We start from the raw sequence: 13,313 nt of genomic DNA on the forward strand, positions 1-13,313 counted from the left end.
CCTCCCAAAACAAGGACGAATATCCAGAGGTGTGTTAGAAGGTGAAGGCACCATTGCAGAAGAAGTGCTCGGCTGAGCTGCCGAAGATGTGCTCGGCTGAGCTGCTGCAGATGTCATCGGCTGAGCAGGTGGAGGGTTTGCTCCAGAAGCTTGATGAAAAGTCACAGGATGCATTTTCTCAACGTGCCTCATCATAGTGTGAATACTAAAAGAGTACTTCTTATTAGCATTCCCACGTGACAAGATGCGTTGACAAAGTATGCAGGTGACCTTTGGTGCATTCACCTTCTTTTGTCCCTCAGGAAAAGTGAAAAACTGCCATATAAAGGAGTCTTTCTGCTTCCTCTGCCTCTCAAGAGTGTCCTGCTCACTCTGAGAAGGTGGCTGGTGCTCTGCCATTGTGTCACAAAAACAGAGTAGCTCCTTCTCCAAGGGAATCAGAACCAACAATGAGGGGAGTGGGTGTAGTTTTGGAAGAATCTGGAACTGAAAGTACTTTGAACCAATGAAAAGTGATGTTTCTTGATCACATGACTTGCCATGAGGGGATTGGGTGTGGTGTTGAAACAATCTGAAACTGAAAGTAATGAAAACCAATTAAAAGTGTTGTTTTATTCATCACATAACCCGAGGTGCGCGCACGGAGCAAGCACAGAGCGCGCACCGTGCAATTACGCATGCGCGTACGCGCGCATGCGCATAAGTATTATGGGCGTACGTAACGCGCATACGCAGCACGCGCGCATGCACGAACGTCAGCGCGCGTACTCTACGCGTATACGCTCTACGCGTATACGCGAGTGTAGCGCGTGGAGCATGTACGACGCACGCATGCGTATGTACGCATGCGTATTGGGTGCGCGCTGCGAGCGCGTACTAAAACGTACGTATGCGTACGTATATAACGTACGCATGCGTACACAAAAAACGTACGCATGCGCACTAGGTGTGCGCTGCGAGCGTGCACTAAAAAGTATGTATGCGTACGTAGATAACGTACGCCTGCATACATGAAAAACGTACGCAAACGTACTAGGTTCGCGCTCAGTACGCGCACCCTAAAAATTTATAGAAAAAAAAAAAGAAATAAAGTGTACATAAGTTAATAGAAGATATTAACTATGCTGTTCAACTTTATCCAAATTCAAAGTAAAAAAAAATGACCCACACAAAATTAAAGGATACAGATAATTTATAAATGTATACATAGGGAAATTTTTGTAAAAGAAATATATAAAAAATATATTTAAAAAATCCAAAATTAGCATTTAAAAAACCTTTGAAATTCACTGAAAAAAACCATAGCTTTCACACACGTTATAGTTAGGAAATAGCATTTAAAAAACCTTACAAATTCACTGAAAAAACCATAGGTTTCACACATGTTATAGTTAGCTGCACATTTCACTCGTAAAAAACCAATGAAATTCCCCCGTTATAGTTAGTTCAGCTAACTATAACTCGCGCGCCCGCAATCCACTGCTGATGACGTCACATATTACATCACTCATGACATGGTCAGTGACATCACTCATGACCTCACTGATGACATCTCAAATGACATCACTGATGACATCACTGATGATGTCATCCATGTGAAAAATTTGCACATCTTCTCACACCCTAATATAACCTTTGATACACCGACTCAAAATGTAAGAGTTCCATTCTCAAAACCATACATACTGCAATACCAATAGCTACATACCCACTTATTAACTCTTAGGTCTACATACACCTCCACTCATTCACCTATACAGTCACTCATACTTACAGTCACTCCATACAAGACTATCATATGCATTTATACACCTATAAAGACACTCACACACTACCAATCATGCATAGAGGTACTCTCAGACCTACTCAATCATGCAAATAATCACACTCCCATTTACTCACCTATGTGGTTATACACACTGAAGTTCACTTAGTCATAAAAAAGAACCACATTCTTACCCTCTTATAGAATCATTCATACAAGCACACACTCATCCATACAGTCACTTTCACAAACACACACTCTCATATCTACTCCTTTATATACTGTTACACACACATATACTGCCTTTTACATATGTAGTTAGTCACAAATATACTACTGAGATATACATTCAATCCCTAACACACCCATACATACACTCACCCAACCATACAGTCCATCACAGATGCACTCTTAAAACCATGCACCCATAGAATCACCCACTCACACATTTATGCATAGAGTCACACACACCCTACCCACACAAACACTTAGGCACCCATACAGATACTCAGACAACCAATCAATAACCCATATAGTCACTCATATAGCTATTCACAAAACCATGCAGCCACTTATACACCACCAACAGACACATACAGACATTCACACAGTTTAGTCACTAGTCTGCAATAAGATACATTTAATAACTTACTTACAGAGTCAGTTACGCACCTAGAAAATCATCCAGTCACACACTTATACACCCACTCATTCTTCAACATGCCTTCCCTATATATATTAAACATATTAAAATTGTAAAGAAACACATACTCAATGGATGATGTCATCAGTGATGTCATTTGAGATGTCATCAGTGATGTCATGAGTGATGTCACTGACCATGTCATGAGTGATGTAATATGTGACGTAATCAGCAGTGGATTGCGGGCGCGCGAGTTATAGTTAGCTGAACTAACTATAACGGGGGAATTTCATTGGTTTTTTACGAGTGAAATGTGCAGCTAACTATAACATGTGTGAAACCTATGGTTTTTTCAGTGAATATAGATATAGATATAGATATAGAGAGAGACCAAGGCACCATGGATATAAAGAATTGCATCAGTTAGCAAACCACCATGGAACACGAGAAAATGTAGTTGGAAAAGGACATCCAAAATGTACTGCCCCATTAGGTGAGGACAGGTTGGGCATTTCTTTTTTTATATGTTGCATTTAAAGTGAATTAAGAGAAGCACCAACTTTCAAGCCCATTTTTTCACAAACTAAAATGTTTTAGAGTTCAGTGGTGCTTGGCTCACTGACACAACATCCTATGACCAGGCCCTAAATTATAGGCACGCCTTAGTGACAGAAACAAGCAAGCTGCAAGACGAATACTGATGGGGATCGTCTCTAGAGGTACATTTTCTTTTGGACCAAATATATAACCAAGTTTAGATTGTATTTTTTTTTTGTACATTCTAATCACCTTTTTTGCAAAAGGCTAAGTACCTATAGAAATATGGATAAAGCACAAGGACAAAGTTTGACCTCACAATAAACACATATGCTATTTTTTTTTTTTACTTTTTATTAACAAAAATCAGCATTTCAATCACATTACAGAGGAAGTATCAATTCCGGCAACACTACCACAATAGATCACAGAAAACATTACAGCATAGAACCTGGAAAGTCTAGGGCGAAGGGGGTTCTCCATTACTTGTGGCAAGAGGAGGTTGACATATATCCCCCCGATAGGTATTCCACAGACCCCACACTCGAGTCCACTTCTTAGGACACCCTCGTGCCACATACACCGTTTTCTCCCGAAACATTGACCAGTCCAAATCTTTCTTCCAATCTCGCACTGTAGGTGGGAGCTGCGCTCCCCATCGCTGGGCAATATTTCTCTTGGCAATCACTAGCCCCAAGGTAACCCACTATGTTGTGTAATCATTTAGGTTAGTCGGCTCCCATATATTTAATAAGCATCTACGGGCTTCTAGGTGAAGACGTGTGGACAAGACTGCATTAATGGTATCGTGTATGGAGCTCCAATAGTTTTGCACATACTTGTATTCCCAAATTATATGCATAAAGGTGCCAACCTGGCCACAGCCCCGTCTGCACTCACCCTCGTCCAATCCTCCCATTCGTACCAGCTGAGGTCCTGTCACATAAACCTTATGAAGGATTTTTTAGCTGGACCAATCGGAGGCGAGCCGTTATGGCCACAACTCTGGGCGAGGAAACGGCGTCCTGCTATTCCTCGTCGTCAATCTCAATACCATCTTGGGACCATTTCTCTCGAAGTGTGTGAAGAGGGAGGGGTGATGCCACGCTGCCAGTAAGAGTATAGAGCATGCCTAACCTGTGTGTACCGGAAAAGTTCCGAATCAGCCAATTCAAATTGTTGTTGCCGTGTTGAGAATGATTTGACGTCCGTCTTATCCCACAGGTCAACCACCTGCGAAAGGCCTATGAGATCCCACTTGTCAAACCCCTTACTTTTCCACAAACTACCCAGCTGTTCTGTGTACCATAACGGTGTAGCAAGTGTAAGTTTACGTTCCAATCCCAGGCCTTTAGAGGGTGTGTGCCAGACATGTACTGAGTGTTTGGTGGGGCCTTTTAGTGGAAAGAGTAGTGGTTTGGAATAAAGGGCTTTATTGTAATTCCCACCAGAGAGCAGCCACCTATCCATGTTATAGTCTGGATCGTCGGGTCGGGCGTAGGTACCGTGATTAATGGAGGCCAAATGAGCCGCCCAATAATACTTTTTAATGTCGGGGCGACTAATGCCCCCATCATACCAGCTCAGGAAGAGTTTGCCAAGAGCGATACGCGGTTTTCCATCCCATAACAAATCCCGCTGGAGGCCCTCCACCTCCCTGAAGTAGGAGGCCAGGACCGGGTCTAAGGAATTTTGCGGACATACAAAAACCAAGGCAGGGACATCATTTTAAAAAGTGCCGCCCTTCCCAGTAGGGAAAGGGGGAGTGACTTCCAGTTATTTATGTCTTTTTGCAGCCTCAGTAAAGGGGGGTGTAAATTCTGGGCACAGCGAAGTGAGGGATCCAGGGAAAGGAAGATCCCCAGGTACTCGAAGCCGTCAGTGTCGCAGTCCAACGTCCTCAGGGTCGCACGATGCTGTAAGGGGTCCACCTCCCGATAGCCCCTTGGTCTGGTATGTATATGACAGACACAAAAGGGTGATCAGGCGAGGGAAGGAAAGGAAGGGGACTGCTGGGAGGGAGATCTGAAAGAAAAAGCACAAGGCAATATGGTTAGGACAACCCCTAGATTCCCGTACTCAATGTTTCCCCTATTTTCCCCTGCTGTACCTGTAAAGGAAAGAAAGCACTCCTGACTGGGAGACCTGGAGAGCCGAGGAACAAAGCAGTTCGTGACCTATAGAAAGGACAGGGTTTAGCCACAAGATACCCCTACTCGCTTTTCCCTCCTTCTCCTTTATCCCCAGAACAAACGGACCTACCACAATTCCTGAACCTCGGGTATAACAGGGGGTGGGGAAGGACGTATGTCAGCAGTCCTCTCCGCCCCTGTTGGATACAAATAAACAATTGAGGTGCAGCGAAGCTTAAGCCCAGTTCGGTGCCTGCAGCTCCTTCACCGTCTTCTGTACAAACTTAGAACGCTACTCCCATGCTCCTGGGATAGCGTGAACTAAAGAGAACCCCCAGCGGGTTGGCCTATTCTCGTTCTCCTAGAAGGTTTCCCTCTGACAGGAGGAAAAAATAGGAAAGGCTCCAATCCTTGGAGTTGCTGGGATGCAATTACCAAAAACACAGTGCAATGTCTCACCGCTCGGGCGATCCCGCAATGCCTTGAAAAGGCGTCCAACGGAACCGCAGCGGTTCTATTTCACCCTCGGATTTTTATCACGGACCACACGCACAATAGTGCGCGACAAAGGCAGCGGGAAGTCAAGGCTGGTGCGAAGCACCCCTACCAGAACGCCACTATCGTCCGCACTCGATCTCGTCCGCACTCGAACCTGGAAATCCAAAATAACCGGCACCCGCTTGATGCCGGAAGTTCCTTTTCATCGTCTTCGCGCCGTGCGCGATGACGTCGGAGCGTCATCTCGCAAAGCGCGCTGGGATATGTAGTTCCTTACGCCCGTCTCCCACGGGCATGTCTTCCTCGGGCTGTCAGTGCTCTACGGTGAGCCACAACAGTACATCCCTCCCCCGAAGAGCACTGACATAAACATGCTTTCGTGGGATGTTTCTTGTGGAACAGGGCAACGAGTTTAGGAGCGTGGACCTGGGAGGCAGGTTCCCAAGAATTTTCCTCCTCCCCGTAACCCTCCCACGCAAGGAGGTACCACAACCTGTTGCGGTAAATCTTGGAGTCCAACACCCCCCTCACCTCGTACTCTGCCTCGCTTTGTACCACCACTGGGGCAGGCTTTCGATCGGGCCCTACCCGTGCGGGCTTCACTAGGGATACATGAAATGCAGGATGGATGCGTAACGAGGAAGGTAGGGATAGCTTCACTACCACAGGGTTTACCAATTGAAGCACCCGATAAGGACCGATGAATTTGGGATTGAAAATGCTGAAGCGTTTAAAACGTATGTGTCTTGTGGACAACCACACGTAGTCACCTACTTTATAGACAGGCCCTGACCTTCTGTGCTTGTCCGCGGATGCCTTGTAGGTGCGCTTCGCAGCCCTTAGATTGCTTTGTGCTACTAGTAAATTTGCCTGTATGTGTTCTATCCTACTCTGCGCCTCGGGGATCTTGGTAACCTGCGCTGGATTCAGGAAAGGGGAAAACCAAGGATGGAACCCATAAGAGCAATAAAAAGGTGTAAGTTTGGTGGACGTGTGCGTAGCGCTGTTATATGCTACCTCCGCCAACCATAGGAAATCCACCCACTCGTTGTCAGAAGCGTTGGAGTAGCACCGAAGGTATTGCTTAAGGGTTTGGTTAACCCGCTCTGTCTGCCCATCCGTCTGGGGGTGGAAGCTGGTGGATATGTTGGATTCGATTCCCAAGGCTGAACACCAGGCCTTCCAGAAATGAGCAGTGAACTGGCCGCCTCTATCGGAAATAATCTTTCTAGGCAATCCGTGTAAGCGCACCACGTTCTCCAAGAGCAAATGCGCCAACTGGCCTGACGAGGGCAGAGCTTTACAGGCGACGAAGTGCGCCATCTTCGTTAAATAATCCACCACCACCGTGATCACTGTGCATCCCTTATCACGCGGCATACCCACAATAAAGTCTACCGAGATGTTCTCCCAAGGGAGGTCGGGTGTGGGAAGAGGTTGCAACAAACCTGCTTGTTTGGTATGGGAAGCCTTCATTTGATTGCAAACCCCGCAGTCCTGGACCCATGTGATCACATCCTTCCGAACCGACGGCCACCAGAACTGTCTCAGGATTCTGTCAAGTGTTTTTTCCCTGCCGTTGTGACCTGCACAGGGCAGTTGATGGCACCATTTGAATGCTTGTAGCCTTAAGGATCTGGTGGGCAGGAGCAGTTGTTTTCCTCTTATCGGTAGCCCCTGTACCAGTTTCCAATCAGGATTGTCTTTCAGCCAGTTCTTCCACTTTGGTGTCCGCATGTTCTGTGATACGCTCTTTAAGAATGGATCCGTGCAAGTCACCCCAATTACGTGTTCTGGGCGGATTAAGGCTCCTGTAGTAGCAGCTGAGGTGATGTTTTGGGATGCTTGCCGGGATAAAGCGTCGGCTTTCTTGTTATCTTTTCCGGGTCTGTAAGTGACAAGAAAGTTGTACCCTGCGAAAAAGAGTGTCCACCTCATTTGACGGGGTGTGAGGTGTCTGGCTGCAGTCATAAACTGTAAATTTCTATGGTCCGTGTAGACCGTAACTACATGTCGGGCGCCCATCAAGTGATGCCTCCATTCACTGAAGGCATTCTTGATGGCTAGCAGCTCCTTTTCTGCAATATTGTAGTTGCATTCAGCGGGGTTCAGCTTTCTGGACATGTAGGCCACCGGATGTAAACGTCCTGTCTCGCAATGTCTTTGTGACAAGACGGCTCCCACCGCGGTGTCGGAAGCGTCCGCTTCCACAATGAAGGGGTATTCCGGGTGTGCATGAGCCAATACCGGGGCTGTCGAAAAGGCTTCCTTTAGCTCTTCGAATCCTTTTTGGGCTTTTTCAGTCCACTGAAACGTCGACTGTTTACGCAGCAGTTGCGTGAGAGGGCTGGCCACTTCTGAAAAGTGGTCGATGAAACGACGATAAAAATTTGCAAACCCCAGGAAACACTGCACATCCCTAAGGTTACGTGGGGTTGGCCATGCTTTTACGGCCATTACCTTTCTTTCCGACATTTCCTGACCCCAAGGGGTGAGGTTTACTCCTAGGAATTCTACCGATGATACCCCAAATTCACATTTACTGATCTTGCAGAAGAGGTGATGTCGTCGCAGGGTTTGCAGAATGGTCTTGACATGTTGTGGATGATCTTTGGTGTCCGTAGAGTAGATCAGGATGTCGTCTATATATACGACGACGAAGCGGTCAAGGTGTTCACGAAGGACATCATTTAAGAAGAACTGAAACGCCGCTGGGGCGTTACACAGCCCAAACGGCATAACCAAATATTCGTAGAGACCGAAGCGCGTTTTAAACGCGGTCTTCCACTCGTCTCCTCTCCTCATACGGACCAGATGGTATGCCCCCTTTAGGTCAAGACGTGTGTATATCACTGCCTCTTTGACCTGCTCCAGCAAGACGTTGATTAATGGAAGGGGATACCGGTTCTTCACCGTAACGGCGTTCAAGGCCCTGAAATCCACACACGCGCGCAGCTCGCCGTTCGCCTTAGGGATAAAAAAGAGAGGCGATGCAGCGGGAGATTTCGACACTCGTATAAAGCCCAAGCTCAAGTATTTATCCAAATACTCCCTGAGGTGTTTATTTTCGGGCTCCGTTAGGGCATATACGCGTCCAGCTGGAATGACCGCTCCAGGGATCAGGTCGATTTGACAGTCGTATGACCGATGCGGTGGTAAGACTTCTGCTTTGTCCTCATTAAAGACGTCCTCGTATTCCTGGTATGCGTCTGGTAAGGTGACTGCGTGTTCTACTGCAGTCGCTACTTGATAGCAGATAGCCAATGATGAGGCTGGGTTCTTGGGTGAGCCATTGCAATTAGTCAAGCAGTAGCCTGAGGTATATAATATGGTCTTCTCCTGCCAATTGATGAGAGGGTTGTGGAGACGCAGCCAAGGCAACCCCAGGATTAATCCATAATGGGGTGCCGGTATGACATTGAAGGAAAGAAGTTCCTGATGCTCAGTCCCCTGTCTCATCGTTAATGGCTCGGTATGGTATCTCACCGGACCGGACTCCAACATTTTCCCATCTACGGCGAACACCATTTCAGGCTTGTCTTTCTCTTGCAAGGTGATCCCTAGCCTTACCACCTGGGCGTGATCCATAAAACACCCCGTGGCCCCCGAATCCACCAATGCACTAACCGGAATCCACTCCTCGTCCACCAGGATGTGTACTTCGACATAGAAGTGGTTTTTGTTATGGAGGGGTAAATCCTCCAAAGAAGGGATGTACATTGCGCTCAAAGGACTCCCTTCCTCCTCCTTTAAGCAGAGTCGTTTCCCGCAGTAGAACTGTTTGTGCGAGTTACCGCGGCCTTTTGTTCTGGACGGGGGACCTTCGGCCTTAGGCTGCATTCTCGTATAAAATGACCCTTTCGACCACAGTACAGGCACAGCCCTCGCTTCCTCCGGTAGTCTCTTTCTTCCGCCGATAGCGGGGAACGAACAGCGCCTATTTCCATGGGCTCTGTCTTGTTCTGTACCCCGGAGTTCGTAGATCGAGAGTATTCCACGCTTGGCACGGGTTTCTCCCTCTTTCGGTGCTCCCCCTTACGTTCACTCATGCGATGGTCCAGCCTTAGGACCAAACTAATGAGATCTTCACAGGAGGAGGGTTGCGGGTCGATCTGAGCCAACACATCTTTCATGTCTTCACTCAGACCCTGGTGGAAGATTGCCGCATGTTTCCCTTCAGGCCACTCCGTTTCCGTAATCAGTCTCCTAAAATCGTTGAGATAGGAGATGACGTCCCGATTGCCCTGACGCAACTCCAGGAGATCTCTGTCGGCTGAGAGCGTGGCCGCTCGTCGATTGAAAATGGTCTTCTCAAATTCTATCAAAAAGGCGTTCCAATCATACAAGATATGATCGTCTCTTCTCACCAATGGAACGGCCCATTGTGCAGCGTCCCCGGATAAATAGGAGAGCAAGAAGGCGACTTTCGAATGGTTGGTGTTAAATGCCCGGGCCTTACAGGTGAAGTGTAGCATTACCTGTGTGAGAAAGACCTGTAATTTCCCGCTATCCCCGTTATATCTTTCAGGAGTAGCTAACGGAACAGGCGTGGGGATTTCTACCACCACCGGAGCAGCTGGGATAGCGCGGGGGGTGCCAGCGTCAAAGGGGTTACGCTCCAAACGGTCTACCTGCGCCTGTAGTGTGGCAGTTTCTGTTCTAGAGGTGACTACCTCGGCCTGTAACAGGGCCAAAGCAGCCAATACGTCCTCTAAGGTGGCCATCCCACCGTGCGACTGGGAGGACTGCTATTCGTGGGCCGGTTATTTTGTCGCAGTCCAACGTCCTCAGGGTCGCACGATGCTGTAAGGGGTCCACCTCCCGATAGCCCCTTGGTCTGGTATGTATATGACAGACACAAAAGGGTGATCAGGCGAGGGAAGGAAAGGAAGGGGACTGCGGGGAGGGAGATCTGAAAGAAAAAGCACAAGGCAATATGGTTAGGACAACCCCTAGATTCCCGTACTCAATGTTTCCCCTATTTTCCCCTGCTGTACCTGTAAAGGAAAGAAAGCACTCCTGACTGGGAGACCTGGAGAGCCGAGGAACAAAGCAGTTCGTGACCTATAGAAAGGACAGGGTTTAGCCACAAGATACCCCTACTCGCTTTTCCCTCCTTCTCCTTTATCCCCAGAACAAACGGACCTACCACAATTCCTGAACCTCGGGTATAACAGGGGGTGGGGAAGGACGTATGTCAGCAGTCCTCTCCGCCCCTGTTGGATACAAATAAACAATTGAGGTGCAGCGAAGCTTAAGCCCAGTTCGGTGCCTGCAGCTCCTTCACCGTCTTCTGTACAAACTTAGAACGCTACTCCCATGCTCCTGGGATAGCGTGAACTAAAGAGAACCCCCAGCGGGTTGGCCTATTCTCGTTCTCCTAGAAGGTTTCCCTCTGACAGGAGGAAAAAATAGGAAAGGCTCCAATCCTTGGAGTTGCTGGGATGCAATTACCAAAAACACAGTGCAATGTCTCACCGCTCGGGCGATCCCGCAATGCCTTGAAAAGGCGTCCAACGGAACCGCAGCGGTTCTATTTCACCCCCGGATTTTTATCACGGACCACACGCACAATAGTGCGCGACAAAGGCAGCGGGAAGTCAAGGCTGGTGCGAAGCACCCCTACCAGAACGCCACTATCGTCCGCACTCGATCTCGTCCGCACTCGAACCTGGAAATCCAAAATAACCGGCACCCGCTTGATGCCGGAAGTTCCTTTTCATCGTCTTCGCGCCGTGCGCGATGACGTCGGAGCGTCATCTCGCAAAGCGCGCTGGGATATGTAGTTCCTTACGCCCGTCTCCCACGTGCATGTCTTCCTCGGGCTGTCAGTGCTCTGCGGTGAGCCACAACAGTCAGTGCGTATCTGTATTGGGCACCCCTGTGGTGGGACCGGCTGCTCTCCCACCGCCACAAACAGTAGGGACTTGATGTTGATGGAGTGTCCGGAAAATCTGCCGAAGACTGTGAGGATATCTAGAACCACAATCAAGGACCGCCTCAGATATGTCAGATAAAGCAGAATATCGTCTCCATACAGGGAGATTCGGTCCTCCCATTACGGAGACCAGCGCATGCTTCGAATCATTGGGTCTCTGCGTATCCAGGCCGCCAGTGGTTGTAGTGCAAGAGCAAACAGGAGGGGGGACAATGGACATCCCTGTCTGGTCCCCCGACTTAACTCAAAGGTTGCAGACTTTTTGTTGTTGACAACCACTTGAGCAAGAGGTTGAGCATATAAAAGCTGCACCCACTGAATATGCTTCGAGCCAAATCCCATCTTTTCCAACACCGCCCAAAGATACGGGCATTCAATGGTGTCGAAGGCCATGGTTGCATCGAGAGATACTATAATGGCGGGCTCCAGGTTGGAGGCTGCCCTGCCCAGCCCTGCCCAGAATACCATGTACCCTACGCAAGTTAAGTGCAGTGTTTTGATGCGGAATAAAACCCGATTGGTCTGGATGGACCAGCGCCGGTTAGCCAGCAGTTTAGCCAGGATTTTGGGTTCCGCATTTAAAAGGGAAATCGGCCGGGACGACCCGCATGCAGTCTTGGGCTTCCCTTCCTTGTGTATAGTGACTATAGTTGCCGTCCTCTGGTCTGGTTTGAGTTTGTAGAGTTTGATCGGTAATCCATTGGAGCCGGTGGCTTTACCTGATTTAAGGGATCTGATTGCTGTGGCTATATACTCATTGGATATGGCACTATCTAGAAAGTCGCGGTCAGTAACCAACATCTTGGGCAATTTTATATTGACTAACATCTGGCGGGATTCCTTCACGGAATAAGGAGTCATTGAGGAGTAAACAGCGCCGAAGTGGGCTGCAAACCTGTCCACAATGTCTTGGGGATCCGTGAGGGCCTCACCCCCCTGTCCATGGAGCTCGGGCACCAGCCGGCTGGCCCACTCTTTCTTGTTTAACCATCCTAGCAATTTCCTGACTTTTTATCCCATCTCATACAACCGTCCCTGCGCAGCTCTCCCCAGGGCTTTAGCCTGCTCAGTCGCCAACGCTCTAAATTCCTGCTGTTTCAGAGTGAGTTGGTGACGTTTATCAGGTGTGTTGTCTGAAATCAGGTCCGCCTCCAATTGGCTAATCTCCGTCTCAATGGCTTCCATTTCTCGCCGACGCTCTTTTTTTTTTCCCCGAGATTAAAGAGAGAGCCTGACCCCGAATCACAGCTTTGAAGACCTCCCATAGGGTCTGTGGGGATTCCACTGAACCCGCATTGTCAATAAAATAATTATCTATAGCCACTAGGAGTTCCTTGCCGATTTCTGGATCTCGGAAATACCACGGGTTGATGGGGGCCACCCGTCCCACCTTTCTGTAGCTGGGAACCACGTGGAGTCAAATTGGCGAGAGGTCAGAAATGCCTCTTGCAAGATGTTTAATTTCACGAATGTGGGCAATTTGGAACGCTGGGATGAGGAAATAATCTATACGCGAGAGGTTCCCATGGGCCCCGGAATGAAAGGTGTGTTGCACTTTGTTTGGGTGATAGGACCTCCAACCATCCACCAACCCCATAGTCTCAAGGAAGTCGGGGAGCCAACAGGTAGAGGAGCTAGCTGCACGTGGTGGATGTCTATCTAGTGTACCCGAGACCACTGAATTCAGGTCCCCTCCCAATATTAACAGACCCTCTGGAATAGCTAACAGGATCGCCCCTAGGTCCCTAAAGGTTGTGGCTTGTAGGCCGGGGGGCACATAAACCGATAGGAGTGTGATGG

This window comes from Triturus cristatus, chromosome 11 (genome assembly GCF_964204655.1).
Source record: "Triturus cristatus chromosome 11, aTriCri1.1, whole genome shotgun sequence".
NCBI lineage: Eukaryota > Metazoa > Chordata > Amphibia > Caudata > Salamandridae > Triturus > Triturus cristatus.